Source organism: Lithobates pipiens, unplaced genomic scaffold, assembly GCF_037356315.1.
Source record: "Lithobates pipiens isolate NorthernLeopardFrog02 unplaced genomic scaffold, aLitPip1_a1.2 Scaffold_1, whole genome shotgun sequence".
Taxonomy (NCBI): Eukaryota; Metazoa; Chordata; class Amphibia; order Anura; family Ranidae; genus Lithobates; species Lithobates pipiens.
This window is the reverse complement of record NW_027507685.1, coordinates 145,125,827-145,149,072: the sequence shown is the minus strand read 5'-3', so window position 1 is coordinate 145,149,072 and position 23,246 is coordinate 145,125,827. Positions and strand designations below refer to the sequence as shown.

General features: G+C 48.0%; 1 long non-coding RNA gene across 1 annotated transcript in view; it reads left to right on the top strand.

Annotated features, from left to right (window-relative positions):
• Positions 1 to 283: 283 nt before the first annotated feature.
• LOC143975599 (uncharacterized) overlaps positions 284 to 23,246 on the top strand; it is a 29,712-nt gene continuing 6,749 nt past the window's right edge. The window contains exon 1 of the long non-coding RNA XR_013272400.1: positions 284 to 682. This is a non-coding gene — a long non-coding RNA (uncharacterized LOC143975599). The remainder of the gene's footprint in view (positions 683 to 23,246) is intronic.

The window sequence follows — 23,246 nt, the reverse complement described above, 5'->3', positions numbered from 1 at the left end:
TTTTTTTTTTTTATACTTGCTCTGCTGCAGTGGATTTGTACAGAACAGCACAGATCCTCTTCTTGGGTTCCTCTTCGTTGCTCCTGGACCCTCCCTCCTGTTAAGTGCCCCCACAACAAGCAGCTTGCTATGGGGGCACCCAAGCTGTGTCACAGCTCCCTGTGTCTATTCAGACATGGAGCTGTGGCCTGGCCCCGCTCCCTCTCCTGATTGGCTGACAGACTTTGACAGCAGCGGGAGCCAATGGCGCCGCTGCTGTGTCTCAGCCAATCAGGATGGTGAGTCTCGGATAGCAGAGACATTCGTGGACATGGCTGGAGAGAAATGGGGGTCGGGTAAGCACTGAAACAGACAGGTGTGAAGCCAGCTTATAATGCTCTCTGCCACAATTCAGATATTACACAATCGTATAAAAACATATTTCAAATAAAAGTATATAAAAAAAGCAAATACTGAAAAGGTGAATACTATAATGTTGATTATGTGTGTGGCTAGCTTTAAATGCCTTTGTATGTTGATATTTTGCTGTGATGCTTTAAAAAAAAAAATCTGCCTAAGAGAATTATAATTTACTTGATTGCAGATCAGCAGAAAAACAAGCAAATACAAATCCCTGCCCATCACAAAGCGAACAGCGTGTATCAGTGTGTACTATTGATCCTGCGCCTGTTGACTTTGCAAGGTAGGTGTGAGGGTATTTGAAATGAGGCACTGAAATGCGAAGACATTCCCTTACAGCTTAATCAACCTGAAAGATCTATATTTTCCCATGATGTTGGGAAGAGGCCTTAGAGTCTGCCTTTACCAGAGAGGGAGGTAGAAGGGGGGTGTTAGCTAGTAACAAGAGACAAGATTGACATTTGATATAATTACATTAACTCTTTCATTCTGGATGCGGTCAGTACTTGTCATGTCTAATCATTGGCCCAGGCTTTTTGAAAGTCTTTAGCAGATCACTGGTGTTCTCCTAGGAATAGTCTGATAGACAGATCTGAAAAGAAAATTAACCCTTCAGTATCATGGAATATCTTGCCATGTATTCCTGCTTCATTGATTTTGGTGCTTGCGGGAATACAACTGTTAATGGAAGGCATGTGTCAAAATGGAGTATTTGCTGATAGCTGTGTAATCTCTTGGCAGGTCACTAATGTGACATGCTCTTGCCAGTAGGCTCGTTCACCCCCTTTATTCCTTGTGGTGTCGCCAGTTTTATGTAATTGGCCGTTGGGTAAGAATATAGGTTAGGTTTAGTTCTCAAACTAGTAATTTTAACAAAAGTAGCATATGGTCTAGAAAGCATTTTTCAATCAATATCTAGCTATCCAGCTATTTACAAATGTTTTGCTGCTGCCACATTACTATTCGCCTGAATAGCAGGAGTCTTAAAACTGCCCATCATTAATTGTGGCGTTTGGGAATCACTCTGGCCTTGTACTCGGCAGGCTTTAGAAACACATTAAGGTGTTTTCAGCGCTGTATGCTTTAAAAGGAGCATTTTAAAATGCGAACATCAATGTGGATGCTGACCAATTTAGTACTGCTTTTAGGACTAATAGGCAGCAGATGGTGGAAGACAGTTTATAATGTAAATGACTATCAAAAGATCTGTTAACAACCATGCTTTACTATCAGGGACAGTCCTGCATTCTTAACCTACATCTGGAAATTGTGTGGTGTTAAAGATTGAATAAAGTGTATGTAAATTCCAGCAGTTAAATAATATTTTTTAGCTACTATTTGGTCTGTTAAATATTTAACTGAAAGCATTTTATAATATCTGTTCAATAAGTGCAAGAATTGTTGCTCATGTCATACATTTAGTGCTGTCAAGTTATCTCAAGGTGTCTAGCTCTCTTGGTTTATACCTTGGGACCAGTGGCGGCTGGTGCTAAATATTTCCGGGGTGGGCGACAAACTTATGGGAGGCGGACGGGAGGGTGGCAGTCGGGTCCCAGATGTAAGGCTCACCTCCTCTGTCACCAGAACAGTGCTAATTACTCAAGGCAGCTATTCAGCCTGGTGTCAGCTGACAAGTGACAGAAACCCGCTGCTGGGTCTTCCATCTCCATTGGCCATATGTGGGGACCAGCAGCACTTAAATGGATTCCCTCCCCAGCAGCCCACAGTACCCAGCAATGTCCCCAGCAAGGAGGGCTGATCGCCATCTGCATGCATTAACCTCGATCTGATGCCAGTGACAGGTCCTCCTCCTGCTACATCCCGTACACCATCCAGTAAGAGCGGCGGCCGGATGCTTCGGGAATGTCCATGAGTAGCCCGGGAGCAGGACGGCCTCTGATCAGTCAGCACTCCCTTGCCTCATCTCTAATTAGCTTAAAAAAAGGGTGGACTTGGGACGCAGAGCACTGCGCCCTGAGCCCACCTAGTTGTGTGGCAATAGCGAATGAATGTGCTAGTATGCATTGCATACTAGCACATTATGAAATACTTACTTTAGAATGAAGCCCTCCAGCGGTGCTCTGTCACTTTTTGACAGGGCTTCGATTTTCCTTCTGGGTATGCACTCTGGTCCTGTGAATGACTGATCCGCAATGACATAACTCCTGCACATGCGCACGGTAGTCACCGTTTACGGCACAGAGCTCTGAAGGGACGGCACGGGTATGCATCCAGTGTGAATATCTCCTAAACACTGCACATTTAGGAGTAGGAGATATTCACTGCCCCTACAGGCAGGGGCGAGCATTAGGAGGCGCAAGAGTCTCAACCCAGCCCCAGGCTGCACGGGGGCCTTTGTGGCTCCCCTGTCAGGTTTGTCTACACTTGTGTGAGCTGGAGTTGGGGGGCGGAGCTAGGAGTCCTAGGTATGGAAGACTGCTTGCCTCTTGACTTTACACTCTGGATGCAGCTGGTACCAGGCTGGATAGGAGGGCCGGTGGGGCAGCATATAGAAGAACTGATCTCCTCTATTCTCTGCCTGTCTCCTTCGGATCTTTCAGCGGCTGCAGGAGCAGGATCGGTTCTCCTATATGCCAGCCACTGCCCTCCTATCCAGTCAAGAAGCAAGCAGTCATCCGTACCTAGGACCACCAGCTCCGTCCCCGACTCTGGCTCCCACTTCCTGCCTCAAGGCTGTTCCTGCCGCCAGAATGGTAGGGCCTCTGGCTCCCTGCCCCGAGGCCGGTCCTGGTAAGCCACAAACTCTCTGCCATAGCAGAGTGTAAAAGAATACACTGCCCAGCCAGTATAGTGTTCCAGGTATGCTTCTGACTGTCACTCTGCTCCCTCCGGTCTTGCTGTCCTGCATACTGCCCTCTGCTACTTCCCCTCCTATCCTGCTGTCCCCTCATACTGCCCTCCACTACCCACTCCCATCATGCTGTCCCCCCATACTGGCCACCACTACCCCCCCCCCCCAGCCTTCCCCCCCAGCCTTCCCCCCCAGCCTTCCCCCCATACTGACCTTCATGTAAAATAAAATGGCAAAAAATCAAATAAAAAATAAAAACTGACCCCATCCATTGCCCTACTGATCACATCCACTGCTTTGACTACGTCCACTGCCCTTTTGACTACGTCCACTGCCCTTTTGACTGACGACATTAACAGTCCACAGTGACACCACAGGTGGAACTACCAGGGTTGCAAAGGTCGCACTTGCGACTGGGCCCTGGCCTTCCGCCACCATGGTGGGGGCCCAAAACATGGCGAGGCCCGCAGTGGATCCTTTTCACATGTTGTGCATGTAAAAGGGATCTGCTCCAGGACCGTAAAGGGTTGTGGAATCAGTGGGAAGGGCTTTGGCTCGGAGGGAATGGCGGAGGTTGGGGGGCCATATATGGTTTCTTGCACCAGGGCCTTGAAGGTTCTATCTCTGCCTCATAGGTAAGGCTTAACTGTATGTACAAGTTCAAAAGCTGAGCATACTACCGCTTTAGGTCCCTGTTTACTTTGAAATGTCATGTTCAACCAAGTATCTTGGTGTTTAAGGTTTACCATTTTAACCTGCTGAATAAAAAAAAGTGTTGTAGACTTATGAGGCATAAATCCTGATTGGTCAGGGTGCACAATTGTATTAATGACCTTATTAACCATTTGCAACTGCCGCGTGAATATTTACGTAGACAGAATGGCACAGACAGGCAAATAAGTGTACAGGTACGTCCCTTAAAATTTGCCGCAGTGTGGTGTTGCGCACGTCAGCTCCATGAGTGGGATCATGGGTCCTGCGACTCAATGTCCACGGGGATACATGCGATCATTTCACGGAAAGGGTGAGTGGGGAAATGCTGATGTAAACAAGCATTTCCCCATTTTTCCTAGTGACAAGACACTGATCACCGCTCCCTGTGATCGGGAGCGATGATCAGTGTCTTGTCACACGTAGCCTATCCCCCCTACAGTTAGAACACATCCCTAGGACACCCCTGCAGCGCTCCCTTCTGGTTAACCCCTTCACTGCCAGTAACATTTACAGAGTAATCAATGCATTTTTAATCGCAATGATCACTGTATAAATGTCAATGGTCCCAAAATAGCACCAAAAGTGTCCGATATTTCTGCCATAATGTCGCAGTCATGATAATAATCGTTGATTGCCGCCGTTACTAATAAAAAAATAAATTATTAATAAAAAATAAATAAAAACTATCCCCTATTTTGTAGACACTATAACTTTTGTGCAAACCAATTAAACTCTTATTGCGATTTTTTTATTTTTATTTTATTTTTACCAAAAATATGTAGAAGAATATGTATCGACCTAAATTGAGGAAAAAAAATTTTTTTAATGTATTTTTTGGGGATATTTATTATAGCAAAAAGTAAAAAATAATGTTTTTTTTTTTCAAAATTGTTGCTCTTTTTTGTTTATAGCGCAAAAAAAAACTACAGAGGTGATCAAATACCGCCAAAAGAAAGCTCTATTTGTGGGTAAAAAAAGGACGTCAATTTTGTTTGGGAGCTACGTCACATGCGCAAATGTCAGTTAAATCGACGCAGTGCCGAATCGCAAAAAGTGCTCTGGTCTTTGGCCAGCCAAGTGGTCCGGGCCTTAAGTGGTTAAGCTTATTAGAAAGGGCCTTAGCCAAAATGTATATGTCACATTGTAGAAGTGAGATGGGGCTATATGAACCCAGGATCTAGAGGATCCTTTCCTGGCTTTAATAGAGGATAGTAATCCGCTTTAACATTTTAACTGGTTGGCTGAGAAAAGTTCTATTCAATTTAGTTCAATAAACGTATTATTATGGCAATCTAGTATGTCACAGTCCTCCAACACACCAACCTGGGACATGTACACAGATCAAGAGTTCTGTTATCTGTCTCACTCCGCTTGACTCCAAGCACTGACCAAATAACTGAAGGCCTAGGCACCAGGGGCGTACCTAGAGCATTCGGCACCCGGGGCAACTCCTATATCTGGCACCCCCCCTCACTTTAAAATGTAAAAACACTGCACTGTGTCCCCTGCATACCTCTGCATCCTCCAATATCTCTTTGTCACTACTTTGTACCCCCTCTCCACAACTGGACTCCTTTACATTGCACAGCCCCCCGCAGCTCTGGATCCCTTTACATTACACACCTCTGGACCCCTTTACATTACAAAACTGGTGAACCTCTAGACCCCTTTACATTACACAACCCCCTGTACCTCTAGACCTCTTTACATTACACAACCCCCTGTACCTCTAGACCTCTTTACATTACACAACCCCCTGTACCTCTAGACCTCTTTACATTACACAACCCCCTGTACCTCTAGACCTCTTTACATTACACAACCCCCTGTACCTCTAGACCTCTTTACATTGCATAACCCCCTGAACCTCAGGGCCCCTTTACTTTACTTTACACAGCATCCTGCACCTCTAGACCCCTTTACATTACATAACACCCTGCACCTCAGGACACCTTTACATTACAAAACAGTCTGCACCTCTGGACCCCTTTACATTACATAGCACCCTGCACCTCAGGACACCTTTACATTACAAAACCCTCTGCACCTTTGGACCCCTTTCAATTACACAGCACCCTGCACCTCTGGACCCATTTACATTACACAACCCCCTGAACCTCAGGGCCCCTTTACATTACATAGCACCCTGCACCTCAGGACACCTTTACATTACAAAACCCTCTGCACCTCTGGACCCCTTTACATTACACAACCCCCTGCACCTGTGGACCCCTTTACATTACACAGCCCCCTGCACCTCTGGACCCCTTTACATTACACAGCACTGTGCACCTCAGGACACCTTTACATTACAAAACCCTATGCACCTTTGGACCCCTTTACATTACACAGCACCCTGCACCTCTGGACCCATTTACATTACACAACCCCCTGAAGCTCAGGGCCCCTTTACATTACACATCACCCTGCACCTCTAGACCCCTTTACATTACACAACACCCTGCACCTCAGGACTAGGGATGAGCTTCGTGTTCGAGTCGAACGCATGTTCGACTCGAACATCGGTCGTTCGTGCGTTCGCCGAATTCCGAACGTTTGGGCCGTTCGCGGCAAAATTCGTGTGGCCCACAATGCACTGCGATGGCGCAATGCATTGCTGTCTCACGATTGGCCAAGCATGCACTGTGACCCCGCATGCTTGGCCAATCGCAGCGCCAGTAGCGGGAAGAGCAATGGTTGGTCACAGGCATCCTGCCTGTGGCCAATCATAGCTCAGACAGTGTAGTGCACGCCCCACACTATATAAAGCTGCCTTTCAGGCGGCCTCGTGTAGTGTTTGTTAGCATCTGAAGCAGTGGGTGTTCTGTGTACCTTCAACACAGTTACACACCAATCGTTTTTGGCTGATTTACTATTTTGCTCTTGTGTAGTGGTTACTGTCTGTGCCCTGACCGCAGTATACACCACTATATTCACCTCACCTATATAGCTAGTGATCTAGCTTTAATAATAGAGCTTGCAGTCAGTAGTGTTAGTGCGTGCTGTCTGCGTGCTCTGTACCCAGTACATACCACTATATACACCTACATAGCTGTTCTCTATTTGAGCCTGATTGTCATTTGCTGGAGTTATTGGAAGTTGTGTGTGCCTCCAGCACAGCACAGTATACAGCTGTATATGCCCCTTTAACTCTGCTGTTTTCTTGTTATTGTCTGCGTGCCCTGACCGCAGTATACACCGTGATATTCACCTCACCTATATAGCTAGTGGTCCATCTTTAACAATAGAGCTTGCAGTCAGCAGTGTCACTCAGGAGATAGTGCGTGCTGTGTGCCTGCTCTGTACCCAGTACATACCGCTATTATCCACCTACATAGCTGTTCTCTATTTGGGCCCGATTGACATCTGCTGGAGTTATTGGAAGTTGTGTGTGCCTCCAGCACAGCACAGTATACAGCTGTATATACCCCTTTAACTCTGCTGTTTTCTTGTTATTGTCTGCGTGCCCTGACCGCAGTATACACCGTGATATTCACCTCACCTATATAGCTAGTGGTCCATCTTTAACAATAGAGCTTGCAGTCAGCAGTGTCACTCAGGAGATAGTGCGTGCTGTGTGCCTGCTCTGTACCCAGTACATACCGCTATTATCCACCTACATAGCTGTTCTCTATTTGGGCCCGATTGACATCTGCTGGAGTTATTGGAAGTTGTGTGTGCCTCCAGCACAGCACAGTATACAGCTGTATATACCCCTTTAACTCTGCTGTTTTCTTGTTATTGTCTGCGTGCCCTGACCGCAGTATACACCGTGATATTCACCTCACCTATATAGCTAGTGGTCCATCTTTAACAATAGAGCTTGCAGTCAGCAGTGTCACTCAGGAGATAGTGCGTGCTGTGTGCCTGCTCTGTACCCAGTACATACCGCTATTATCCACCTACATAGCTGTTCTCTATTTGGGCCCGATTGACATCTGCTGGAGTTATTGGAAGTTGTGTGTGCCTCCAGCACAGCACAGTATACAGCTGTATATACCCCTTTAACTCTGCTGTTTTCTTGTTATTGTCTGCGTGCCCTGACCGCAGTATACACCGTGATATTCACCTCACCTATATAGCTAGTGGTCCATCTTTAACAATAGAGCTTGCAGTCAGCAGTGTCACTCAGGAGATAGTGCGTGCTGTGTGCCTGCTCTGTACCCAGTACATACCGCTATTATCCACCTACATAGCTGTTCTCTATTTGGGCCCGATTGACATCTGCTGGAGTTATTGGAAGTTGTGTGTGCCTCCAGCACAGCACAGTATACAGCTGTATATACCCCTTTAACTCTGCTGTTTTCTTGTTATTGTCTGCGTGCCCTGACCGCAGTATACACCGTGATATTCACCTCACCTATATAGCTAGTGGTCCATCTTTAACAATAGAGCTTGCAGTCAGCAGTGTCACTCAGGAGATAGTGCGTGCTGTGTGCCTGCTCTGTACCCAGTACATACCGCTATTATCCACCTACATAGCTGTTCTCTATTTGGGCCCGATTGACATCTGCTGGAGTTATTGGAAGTTGTGTGTGCCTCCAGCACAGCACAGTATACAGCTGTATATACCCCTTTAACTCTGCTGTTTTCTTGTTATTGTCTGCGTGCCCTGACCGCAGTATACACCGTGATATTCACCTCACCTATATAGCTAGTGGTCCATCTTTAACAATAGAGCTTGCAGTCAGCAGTGTCACTCAGGAGATAGTGCGTGCTGTGTGCCTGCTCTGTACCCAGTACATACCGCTATTATCCACCTACATAGCTGTTCTCTATTTGGGCCCGATTGACATCTGCTGGAGTTATTGGAAGTTGTGTGTGCCTCCAGCACAGCACAGTATACAGCTGTATATACCCCTTTAACTCTGCTGTTTTCTTGTTATTGTCTGCGTGCCCTGACCGCAGTATACACCGTGATATTCATCTCACCTATATAGCTAGTGGTCCATCTTTAACAATAGAGCTTGCAGTCAGCAGTGTCACTCAGGAGATAGTGCGTGCTGTGTGCCTGCTCTGTACCCAGTACATACCGCTATTATCCACCTACATAGCTGTTCTCTATTTGGGCCCGATTGACATCTGCTGGAGTTATTGGAAGTTGTGTGTGCCTCCAGCACAGCACAGTATACAGCTGTATATACCCCTTTAACTCTGCTGTTTTCTTGTTATTGTCTGCGTGCCCTGACCGCAGTATACACCGTGATATTCACCTCACCTATGTAGCTAGTGGTCCATCTTTAACAATAGAGCTTGCAGTCAGCAGTGTCACTCAGGAGATAGTGCGTGCTGTGTGCCTGCTCTGTACCCAGTACATACCGCTATTATCCACCTACATAGCTGTTCTGTATTTGGGCCCGATTGGCATCTGCTGGAGTTATTGGAAGTTGTGTGTGCTTCCAGCACAGCACAGTATACATCTGTATATACCCCTTTAACTCTGCTGTTCTATAAAAAAAGGCATCTGCAGGAGTTAGTGGGTGTTGTGTGCCTCCAGCACAATATAAACTACCCAACTACTGTTTTACCCAACTCCCTTCAGGCCATTACCATGTCTGGAAGGCCAGCAAGGAGAGGCAGACAGGCGCGAGCCGATAAAAGAGGGCAAGCAGGCTCTGTGTCTAGAGACAACAGTGCTGGTCGGGGACGCGGTGCATTGTCATCAGCACGTGGCCATGGGACATGCTTGTCCTTCTTTTCTGCAGCTGGACATGTTGAACCGCAACATGCCAACGACTTGGTAGAGTGGATGACCAAGCCCTCTTCATCCTCCTCATCCTCTCTCACCCAGTCTCAGGGTAGTAGAAAAGCAGCTGCCAACACATCGTCGTCCCTCCTCTCAATGTCATCATCAGTGACTCCTTCCCTAGACCCACCACGTCCTCCTGAGGAGTCTCCTGAACTCTTTGAGCACAGTGTTGGGTACATGCTCCAGGAGGATGCCCAGTGTTTGGTGGGCTCTGATGATGACACTCAGCTAGAGGAAGGCAGTAGCGTGAGCACAGAGAGAGGGGATGCTCAAGAAGGACAGCAATCTGGCAGTAATGTTCCACAAGCTGCAGCATACTGCCAGGTTTGCTACAGCGATGAAGAGGGAGGGGATGATGAGGGGAAAGACTCCACGTGGGTGCCTGGAAGGAGGGAGGAGGAGGAGGAGGAGGAGGAGGAGGAGGCACATGTCCAACGAGGCAGGATGCCCTCCGGGGGCCAGCTTAGGGGCAGCACACCGACTGAATCACACCGCAGAGCTCCGCCTGCGCAGAGCGCTTCCTCTGCGCGTTATTCTAAAAGTTCTTTGGTGTGGGCCTTTTTTGAGACGAGTGCATCAGATCGCACCGCTGCTATTTGCAACATATGTCTCAAGCGTATCTCACGTGGCCAAAACATCAGCCGCTTGGGCACCACATGCTTGACCAGACATATGTTGACCTGCCATGCAGCTCGTTGGCAAGCATACCTCAAAGACCCACACCAAAGAACAAAGCGGACCTCTCCTTGCTCCTCATCAGCTGGCATCTCCAACCCCACTAGACCTTCAGTCCTCTCTGAAACCTGCTCTGAGAGGAATGAAGGTGTAGAATTAGGTGTGTCACAGCCAAGTGCTTCCGGGAACTCTGCTAGTGGTACATCCACGTCCGATTATAGCAGACAAATGTCCCTGCCCCAGCTGCTGGACCGGCGGAAGAAATTTACTCCCAGCCATCCACATGCCCAGCGGTTGAATGCTAGCTTGGCTAAATTGCTAGCACTTCAACTGCTGCCTTTTCAGTTGGTAGATTCGGCCCCCTTCCGTGAGTTTGTACAATGTGCGGTTCCTCAGTGGCAGGTCCCCAAACGCCACTTTTTCTCACGGAAGGCAATTCCGGCTCTCTACCGGCATGTGGAAGGCAATGTCCTTGCCTCGCTGGACAGGGCGGTCAGCGGTAAGGTGCATATTACCGCTGACTCATGGTCCAGCAGGCATGGACAGGGACGTTACCTGTCTTTCACGGCCCATTGGGTCACTCTTCTGGCTGCTGGGAAGGATGCAGGACAAGGTGCAGTAGTATTGGAGGTTGTTCCGCCACCACGCCTCCAAAATGCTACTATTGGTTGTGACACACCTCTCTCCTCCACCCCCTCCTCTTCTTCTTCCTCCACGGCCTCTTCCAGTGCTCTGTCCTCAGAACCAGCGGTGCTCCGTAGGCGTTGCAGGGGCTACGCAAGTACGCAGGCAAAACGATGCCATGCCGTGCTTGCGCTGGTTTGTTTGGGGGACAGGAGCCACACTGGGGCGGATGTTTTGTCAGCTCTGCAGGGGCAGGCCGAGAGGTGGTTGACGCCACGCCAGCTTAAGCCAGGAATGGTGGTTTGCGACAATGGCACCAACCTCCTCTCCGCCCTCCGACAGGGACAACTGACCCATGTGCCCTGTGTAGCTCACGTCCTTAACCTGGTGGTGCAGCGGTTCTTGGGCAGGTACCCCGGCTTACAGGATGTCCTGAAACAGGCCAGGAGAGTCTGTGTGCATTTCCGCCGATCATTTAATGCCTGTGCTCGGCTGGCTGAGCTCCAAAAGGAGTTGAACCTGCCCAAGAACCGCCTTATATGTGACATGCCCACCAGATGGAACTCAACATTGGCCATGCTGCAGCGGCTGCACACGCAGCAGAGGGCCATCAATGAGTACCTGTGCGACTACGGCACCAGGACAGGGTCAGGAGAGCTTGGTTTTTTCTCACCACGCCAGTGGGGCATGATCAGGGATGCATGCACTGTCCTGTCACCGTTTGAGGAGGCCACAAGGATGGTGAGCAGTGACAGTGCATGCATCAGTGACACTATACCTCTTGTCCACCTCTTGGAGCATACGCTGCGTGGAATAATGGACAGGGCACTTGAGGCAGAACAGAGGCAGGAAGAGGAGGACTTCCTTGCCTCTCAAGGCCCCCTTTATCCAGACAGTGTTCCTGCTGTGCCACCCATCACACAGGAAGAGGGTGAGGAGGAGGAAGAGGAGGAGGAGGATGATTGTGTCAGCATGGAGGTGGAGGCTGGCACTCAGCATCAGCAGCAGCAGTCTTATAGGGATGATTTACAGTCCCAAGAAACACGTGGACTTGTACGTGGCTGGGAGGAGGTAGCTGCGGATCATGTTGTCCTTAGTGACCCAGAGGACTCCGGACCGAATGCCTCAGCTAACCTACGCTGCATGGCCTCCCTGATCCTGCAAAGCCTGCGGAAGGATCCTCGTATTCTTCGGATCAAGGAGAGGGACCATTACTGGCTGGCCACTCTCCTTGATCCACGGTACAAGGGTAAGGTTGCCGACCTTATCTTGCCATCGCAGAGGGAGCAGAGGATGAGACATCTCCGGGAGGCCTTGCAGAAAGCTCTGTGCAACGCGTTCCCAGAGACTGGGAGGTCACAAACTCCTGGTCCTGGACAACGTGTTGCTGAGGCATCAGTCAGAAGGAGCGGTGGAGAAGGTGGCCGTCTGACTGATGCGTTCAGACAATTTTTTAGTCCGCAGCCCCAAGGTATGATTGGTTCCAGCACCCATCGCCAGCGTCTAATTTACATGGTGCAGGAATACCTAGGGGCAAGGTCAGACTTGGACACCTTTCCCACTGAAAATCCTCTGGCTTACTGGGTCTTGAGGATGGATCACTGGCCAGAGCTTGCACAGTATGCAATTGAGCTCCTGGCCTGTCCTGCATCCAGCGTTCTTTCGGAACGCACCTTCAGTGCTGCTGGTGGCTTCGTTACCGATCACAGGGTGCGCCTGTCCACCGAATCAGTTGATCGACTGACCTTCATCAAGATGAATCAGTCTTGGATCACCCACAGCTACCAAGCACCTGAAGCTGATGTAACCGAATAATTTTTTTTGAAATACCACATCCCTTCAAGACTGCCTATGCTGATGCTGAGTGACTGTCCTGTTATGTTGATTGTCTATCCTCTTCCTCCTCCGCTGATATGTTGGAAGAACATTTTTGGTTCTGGGTGATGCCAGCAGCCCAATTTTTCTGCCCCTGTTTAACAGGGGTGTTTAAGTACAATTTTTGATGCAATGCTTTGCAGCAGGGCTAATTCCTGCAAAAAAACTAGAGTGTATGGCAGAGGTTGCAGTGTGATGGCACCAGTGCCTAAGGCCCAATTTTTCTGCCCCTGTTTAACAGGGGCGTTTAAGTACAATTTTTGATGCAATGCTTTGCAGCAGGGCTAATTCCTGCAATAAAACTAGAGTGTATGGCAGAGGTTGCAGTGTGATGGCACCAGTGCCTAAGGCCCAATTTTTCTGCCCCTGTTTAACAGGGACATGTAATTACAATTCTTGATATAATATTTCACAGGAGGGCCCCTTCCTGTGCCCACCCAGAGTAACTGTGAGGACTTATAGTGTTGTGGCACCAGCACCACAACCACCAAAGGTCAATTTTTCTACCACTGTTCAACAATGGCATGTAATTACAATTCTTGATATAATCGTTCACAGCAGGGCGCTCCAGCGGCCACCAAGAGTCACTTTGAGGGCTTACAATGTTGTTGCAAAACCAACACCTTGTTCCGCCATTTCTGCAGAGCATATAGGGCAGGCCCCTACTTTCAAACATCCAATTTACAAACATCTCCTACTTGCAAACGGAAGGAGACAACAGCAAGTGAGATGAAAAAAGATGGACGACAAAACAAATTATACAGGGGTGATAACCCTTCCCTATGTTTTCCAAAAAGCTTAAAGATATTTTTTTTGACTGGAGCTACACTTTAAAAATGTACCGCTTGAAAATGACAAACAGATTCAACTTAACACAACAAACCTACACAGTCCCTGTCTTGTTTGCACCGCCTGTATACTGCTGTTCTGAGTATATAGGGCCTGGGGGCCACACGCATTTCCTTTTTTTAATATGGGTACGGGGTTCCCCTTAATATGCGTACAAGACCCAAATAGGCTGGTAATGGGCAGGGAGGGCTACCCATGCCATTTTTCTGAATGATTTTCAACCATATTACAGGAACCAGATATAACATTAAAACCGCAAGCAGTTTTAAATGGTGTTATTTCCGTTTAATGTCATTTTGTGCAGGGACTGTTCTAAACATGGGAAACACGTGGCACTTCACAGGCATACTATAGACACCCCCCAGGCACCATATTTAAAGGAATATTTCACTTTTTTTTTTTCACTTTAATCGTCATTAAAATCAGTGCTCCCGCCAAAACGGTAGTTTTTAAAACTTTTTTTTGCAGTGACCCATGTCCCCTGAGGCAGGAGGCAGATCGCCAAACCCTTTTTAGCACACTATCTTGCATATTAGCCGTTAAAATTAGCACTTTCCAATTCGAACGTTCGAGTCCCATAGACTTCAATGGGATTCTAACGTTCGTGCCGAACGCGGGGGTCGTTCGCAAGTTCTGGTGCGAACCGAACCGGGGGGTGTTCGGCTCATCCCTACTCAGGACACCTTTACATTACAAAACCCTCTGCACCTCCTGGACCCCTTTACATTACACAGCACCCTGCACCTCTGGACCCATTTACATTACACAACCCCCTGAACCTCAGGGCCCTTTACATTGCACAGCACCCTTCACCTCTAGACCCCTTTACATTACACAACACCCTGCACCTCTGGACCCCTTTACATTACACAACCCCCTGCACCTGTGGACCCCTTTACATTACACAGCCCCCTGCACCTCTGGACCCATTTACATTACACAACCCCCTGAACCTCATGGCCCCTTTACATTGCACAGCACCCTGCACCTCTAGACCCCTTTACATTACACAACACCCTGCACCTCAGGACACCTTTACATTACAAAACCCTCTGCACCTCTGGACCCCTTTGCATTACACAACCCCCTGCACCTGTGGACCCCTTTACATTACACAGCCCCCTGCACCTCTGGACCCCTTTACATTACACAGCACTGTGCACCTCAGGACACCTTTACATTACAAAACCCTATGCACCTTTGGACCCCTTTACATTACACAGCACCCTGCACCTCTGGACCCATTTACATTACACAACCCCCTGAACCTCAGGGCCCCTTTACATTACACATCACCCTGCACCTCTAGACCCCTTTACATTACACAACACCCTGCACCTCAGGACACCTTTACATTACAAAACCCTCTGCACCTCCTGGACCCCTTTACATTACACAGCACCCTGCACCTCTGGACCCATTTACATTACACAACCCCCTGAACCTCAGGGCCCTTTACATTGCACAGCACCCTTCACCTCTAGACCCCTTTACATTACACAACACCCTGCACCTCTGGACCCCTTTACATTACACAACCCCCTGCACCTGTGGACCCCTTTACATTACACAGCCCCCTGCACCTCTGGACCCCTTTACATTACACAGCACTGTGCACCTCAGGACACCTTTACATTACAAAACCCTATGCACCTTTGGACCCCTTTACATTACACAGCACCCTGCACCTCTGGACCCATTTACATTACACAACCCCCTGAACCTCAGGGCCCCTTTACATTACACAGCACCCTGCACCTCTAGACCCCTTTACATTACACAACACCCTGCACCTCAGGACACCTTTACATTACAAAACCCTCTGCACCTCCTGGACCCCTTTACATTACACAGCACCCTGCACCTCTGGACCCATTTACATTACACAGCCCCCTGAACCTCAGGGCCCCTTTACATTGCACAGCACCCTGCACCTCTAGACCCCTTTACATTACACAACACCCTGCACCTCAGGACACCTTTACATTACAAAACCCTCTGCACCTCTGGACCCCTTTGCATTACACAACCCCCTGCACCTGTGGACCCCTTTACATTACACAGCCCCCTGCACCTCTGGACCCCTTTACATTACACAGCACTGTGCACCTCAGGACACCTTTACATTACAAAACCCTATGCACCTTTGGACCCCTTTACATTACACAGCACCCTGCACCTCTGGACCCATTTACATTACACAACCCCCTGAACCTCAGGGCCCCTTTACATTACACATCACCCTGCACCTCTAGACCCCTTTACATTACACAACACCCTGCACCTCAGGACACCTTTACATTACAAAACCCTCTGCACCTCCTGGACCCCTTTACATTACACAGCACCCTGCACCTCTGGACCCATTTACATTACACAACCCCCTGAACCTCAGGGCCCTTTACATTGCACAGCACCCTTCACCTCTAGACCCCTTTACATTACACAACACCCTGCACCTCTGGACCCCTTTACATTACACAACCCCCTGCACCTGTGGACCCCTTTACATTACACAGCCCCCTGCACCTCTGGACCCCTTTACATTACACAGCACTGTGCACCTCAGGACACCTTTACATTACAAAACCCTATGCACCTTTGGACCCCTTTACATTACACAGCACCCTGCACCTCTGGACCCATTTACATTACACAACCCCCTGAACCTCAGGGCCCCTTTACATTACACAGCACCCTGCACCTCTAGACCCCTTTACATTACACAACACCCTGCACCTCAGGACACCTTTACATTACAAAACCCTCTGCACCTCCTGGACCCCTTTACATTACACAGCACCCTGCACCTCTGGACCCATTTACATTACACAACCCCCTGAACCTCATGGCCCCTTTACATTGCACAGCACCCTGCACCTCTAGACCCCTTTACATTACACAACACCCTGCACCTCAGGACACCTTTACATTACAAAACCCTCTGCACCTCTGGACCCCTTTGCATTACACAACCCCCTGCACCTGTGGACCCCTTTACATTACACAGCCCCCTGCACCTCTGGACCCCTTTACATTACACAGCACTGTGCACCTCAGGACACCTTTACATTACAAAACCCTATGCACCTTTGGACCCCTTTACATTACACAGCACCCTGCACCTCTGGACCCATTTACATTACACAACCCCCTGAACCTCAGGGCCCCTTTACATTACACATCACCCTGCACCTCTAGACCCCTTTACATTACACAACACCCTGCACCTCAGGACACCTTTACATTACAAAACCCTCTGCACCTCCTGGACCCCTTTACATTACACAGCACCCTGCACCTCTGGACCCATTTACATTACACAACCCCCTGAACCTCAGGGCCCTTTACATTGCACAGCACCCTTCACCTCTAGACCCCTTTACATTACACAACACCCTGCACCTCTGGACCCCTTTACATTACACAACCCCCTGCACCTGTGGACCCCTTTACATTACACAGCCCCCTGCACCTCTGGACCCCTTTACATTACACAGCACTGTGCACCTCAGGACACCTTTACATTACAAAACCCTATGCACCTTTGGACCCCTTTACATTACACAGCACCCTGCACCTCTGGACCCATTTACATTACACAACCCCCTGAACCTCAGGGCCCCTTTACATTACACAGCACCCTGCACCTCTAGACCCCTTTACATTACACAACACCCTGCACCTCAGGACACCTTTACATTACAAAACCCTCTGCACCTCCTGGACCCCTTTACATTACACAGCACCCTGCACCTCTGGACCCATTTACATTACACAGCCCCCTGAACCTCAGGGCCCCTTTACATTGCACAGCACCCTGCACCTCTAGACCCCTTTACATTACACAACACCCTGCACCTCAGGACACCTTTACATTACAAAACCCTCTGCACCTCTGGACCCCTTTGCATTACACAACCCCCTGCACCTGTGGACCCCTTTACATTACACAGCCCCCTGCACCTCTGGACCCCTTTACATTACACAGCACTGTGCACCTCAGGACACCTTTACATTACAAAACCCTATGCACCTTTGGACCCCTTTACATTACACAGCACCCTGCACCTCTGGACCCATTTACATTACACAACCCCCTGAACCTCAGGGCCCCTTTACATTACACATCACCCTGCACCTCTAGACCCCTTTACATTACACAACACCCTGCACCTCAGGACACCTTTACATTACAAAACCCTCTGCACCTCCTGGACCCCTTTACATTACACAGCACCCTGCACCTCTGGACCCATTTACATTACACAACCCCCTGAACCTCAGGGCCCTTTACATTGCACAGCACCCTTCACCTCTAGACCCCTTTACATTACACAACACCCTGCACCTCTGGACCCCTTTACATTACACAACCCCCTGCACCTGTGGACCCCTTTACATTACACAGCCCCCTGCACCTCTGGACCCCTTTACATTACACAGCACTGTGCACCTCAGGACACCTTTACATTACAAAACCCTATGCACCTTTGGACCCCTTTACATTACACAGCACCCTGCACCTCTGGACCCATTTACATTACACAACCCCCTGAAGCTCAGGGCCCCTTTACATTACACATCACCCTGCACCTCTAGACCCCTTTACATTACACAACACCCTGCACCTCAGGACACCTTTACATTACAAAACCCTCTGCACCTCCTGGACCCCTTTACATTACACAGCACCCTGCACCTCTGGACCCATTTACATTACACAACCCCCTGAACCTCAGGGCCCCTTTACATTGCACAGCACCCTGCACCTCTAGACCCCTTTACATTACACAACACCCTGCACCTCAGGACACCTTTACATTACAAAACCCTCTGCACCTCTGGACCCCTTTGCATTACACAACCCCCTGCACCTGTGGACCCCTTTACATTACACAGCCCCCTGCACCTCTGGACCCCTTTACATTACACAGCACTGTGCACCTCAGGACACCTTTACATTACAAAACCCTATGCACCTCTGGACCCATTTACATTACACAACCCCCTGAACCTCAGGGCCCCTTTACATTACACAGCACCCTGCACCTCTAGACCCCTTTACATTACACAGCACCCTACACCTCTAGACCCCTTTACATTACACAGCACTGTGCACCTCAGGACACCTTTACATTACAAAACCCTCTGCACCTCCTGGACCCCTTTACATTACACAGCACCCTGCACCTCTGCAACCATTTACATTACACAACCCCCTGAACCTCAGGGCCCCTTTACATTACATAGCACCCTGCACCTCAGGACACCTTTACATTACATAGCACCCTGCACCTCAGGACACCTTTACATTACAAAACCCTCTGCACCTCAGGACCCTTTTACATTACACAACCCCCTGCACTTCAGGACCCCTTTACATTACACAACCCCCTGCACTTCAGGACCCCTTTACCTTACACAACCCCCTGCACTTCAGGACCCCTTTACATTACACAACCCTCTGAAGCCTTTGGGTTCACACTGGTGTCTTGGAGTTTGTCGCAGTGTTGGGGTATATGCAGTTTTTCTGCATATAATCCTCATTTTTAGCTGCAGTCCCACAGACGTCTATTAGCTGGGGTAATTTTACTGTGTTTTCTGAAAGATTCAGTATAGAGGACATATGGTGCAAAAATGTGTAACCTAATAGAAGTCTGTGGGACTGTAGTGAAAATTGAGGCAACTGAACCACAGCGCATCATTGTGAACCCACCTGAGTCCTGGTTCACATATATGCGATGCGATGCAGGAATCTGTGAGATTCCAGTGCAGATTCCTGCATTGCATGTTGCTTGTTGGCTGTTCACACTGCCCTTTGCAAGCTGCTACGGGTGTCAATGTAAAATTAATGTCATCCCCAGATCGGTTTGCAAATCGCAGTGAGATCTGTGAAATGGTGCAAGAATCGGATTGCATAGGTGTGAACACCCATCCAATCCAATTCCAGTGCAACCAAAAAAAGGGTGCCTCACCATTTTGGTGCAAATGTGATTTCAGCCGTACAGTTTGTATGGCTGAATTTGCATCGCACAGACATTGCATGTGATTTGCACAGCAATTCGGTGTGAATCACATGCAATGTCTATGAACACACTAGTGTAAACCCTGGTAAAGGAACATGATGGAGAGCATGATGGGAATATGATGGGGACATGATGGAAAGATACTGGAGGACAACAGAGGAAAGAGGGGGAGTGAATGAGATTTGGGAGAGAGAGGGCAGAGTCTGGACACAGGGACAGTGCTGATAACTTACTTGGATGTTCTTCCTCACACTGTTTAAATGTTCCCTCCCCCACATTCCTTTCAGAGCAGCTCAGCACACAGGCTGCACGGAGCATGGATGGGACACGCAGGGGAGAGAGGGGGCAAAGCTAAGGCAGACTCTTCCATCTCTGTGGAGGGGAGGGGGGAGAATTGTACTCACTCACTGGGCTGTTATAATTAAACAGAGAGTGAGAGCATTGTGACAATGGGTCAGTCTGCCTGAGGTCTCCCTGCTCAGCATGTCACATCGGCTGCACTATCAAGCCTGTCCCACTCTCACTGTTTCATACAGGGGAGCTGCCTGACACCCCCCTAATGTGTGGCACCTGGGGCGGTCCGCACCCCCCGCCCCCTAGTTAGTACGCCACTGCTAGGCACCTGGTCACGTGATCTCTGCTTGATCAGTTAGTCTGAACTGTGTCATCCTTCTCTGATAAAGCCTTCAGATCCATGGTGGCCCCTGAAGGGAACCCGTAGTTGTGTTTTTTTGTTTCAATAGTTTTTATTTGTTTTTTAAGTAGTGTTCAAGTAGGGAACACGCAAAATGTATGCCCGCACAGGGGATGTAGTTGTGTTTTTCAGCCCGTCTATTACTCTATATGTATCCGTTCCAGTGAGACTGTTAAAATAACTTTATTTGATAGGTTCATATTATCATTCATTTTTTGTTTTTGTTTTTTCTTTTAGCTTTGCATGCATCAGGAGTTAAGCCCCATACACACTATCAGATTTTCTGCTGATTTTTTTCCTTCACATTTACCAAAACCATATAATATGAGGTCAAACCTTAGTAGTTTCAATTTGTATGCAGTCAGGCAGGCCCCTTGTACTACATGGTTTTGGTAAATCTGAAGGGAAAAATCAGCAGAAAATCTGATAGTGTGTATGGGACTTCAGACTAAGGGAGGCCCAGCATTGTGAGCCTCTGGGTAGGGGTAAAGATCACGACTAGAGAAGATCATCTTCAGCTGCCATTTTATTCCTACAAGCTTGCATCAGATGATGGAGTACCATTAGCAAAAGACTGTGCACCTAAGACCACCTTCCAGCACTGATCCAGTAGCCTTCCAGACATTTTTAATGTTAACACAAAAAAAGTGTTCTGAGTAGGGGGAGCAGAAACAGCCGAACCACTAATGAGTACTGCTCTGGATGTTTGGTGCTTCTGCTGTGGACTTTGAAGGCCATGGTCATATGCTGCTTGTTAAGAAAATTGAAATACTTAATTGTCCATAGCCTGGGCACATGTAACTTTTAGCACTTCCTTAGTGTTTTTTTTTTTTTTTTTGACTAGTCTCTTATTTTTAGGTATATTGGCACCCATAATACCCAAGACCATGGTTTCTCTAAATGCCTCACACATGCCAGTGATTAAATATCTGTGTTGCAGAGAAGCAACCAGTCCAATCTTTCCTTTCATGTTCCTGTTGAAGGCAAAGGAAGATCTGACTGATGTCCACGGTTGATACAGTTCTCCAGTAGGACACCGTCAACCACTTGAGACTTGAAGTAATAAGACCTTTTATCTGAAAAATGATCTTGCTGCCCATAGCAACAGCATAGAAGGCAGAATCTAGTTACAGTGAACCACGTAATGGTAGTTATTTTCCACTCGCATGCACAGGCCAAGCCTTATAAGGCATTCTGACGGCACTGACATACTCGCTATAGATACAATATGCACAATATATGTCGAAAATAGATCTAGTGTGTAAATGTACTTGTGTGCGTACAGCTCACTTGCCTCTAATCGGTTCCAATTTACTAAAAGCTCAACCCTTTCATTGATATCAACATTACCACAAACCATGATGAGATTATAATGCAGCATTAAGTCTACCTGTTGTTCATGGGTAAAAGAGCAGAGAAATAGGTGTGTAATTTCTACTCAGCGGTTTCTTGCGTTGTGATGGACTGTCATAATTCAAAGGCAAGCTGTTGGTGGGGAAGAGAATCAAACATTTTGCACTCGGGTGACTTTGTCTAGCACGATGTTTACCATTGTGCAGTACAATGGGAGCTGTCGGCTCCCTCTAGATCCCCACTAGAAGGGGCTTGGCAAGCCCATTTAGCATAGTGGCACTCAGCATCCACCTGCCTCTAATGCACTAATGCCATGAACATGGGACAAGCAGAGCTATACTTACCAATTCAGATATAAGTACAGTTATGCTCTGCTAATTAACACTTGAGAATTCCCGTCGTCAGTAAGTGAAGGCCTTCAGTAAGAAGGCACCTAACAATAGGTTTTTAAACGTATTACTTTCTGTTAGACATGTGAGAGAGGCCCTGCGTCTTGACATCCATGTATTTTTTACACATGCGTAACTTTCTGTCACATATTCTACAAGCTTTAATAGCTTTATCAAATATGGTATCAAAAGGACTGTGCAACCAAAAATAATACTATGCTTTCAATTGAGATGTCAAATACACATAATTCCAATAAAAAAGTTATTTCTTTAGCAGTTATAAAGTCGGCTGCATACGTTAACTATGCTGTAAAGAAAAAAAGGCTACTGACAGGGTATTTTTTCCCTTTCACACGTCTTTATTCAGATATTTATCTGAAATTACTGTGTAGAACTATTTGTATATTTCGGGGAATAATATGCAGAGTGTTCGAGCAATTAGAACTATAAGCCTTGCTGTGTGTCGCAAGCTGTAGATTTCCTATACTTGCGATTAGTGTTACAAGTACTGATGTCTGAAAGGCTTTCCATGCCAAGAACGGGTCTAATGCTGCTCTGCCAGCATCCCTACTTATTGTAAAAAGACAACAGTCTCTTCAGCACACTGCTGCTTTATTACTGAAAATGCTGCGGGTGGGACAGTGGCTTAGTAGTTATCACTGCTCCCTTGCAGCACTGGGGTCCCAGGTTCATGTTCTGGTCAAAACACTATCTACATGGACAGGGACATACAACTGGTCCTGTTGTACTGGGCCCAGGCTTCATCAGCTAAAAGGGGGGGGGCCCAGGCAGCTTCATTTTTCATTTCTGCTTAAATGGATAAATTGATTTTACTACACCCCCACTCCTACTTCCTGTGGGGGTTTACCTAGGTTGGAGTCCATGGTGCAGAGCTGTACGCTCACCCTTGCAAATGCACACAGCCCACGGTAACAAAGAGATAAGCTACCTGGGCTGTGAATCTGTGCACGGGGGCTTGACAGGAATAGCCAAGGGATAGTCGAAGTAAAGCCGTAGTCAGGGATTCCAGAAGTCAGAATAAATGATAAGCAGAGCCAGGGTCAGAAGCCGGAGTCAGTCTTGG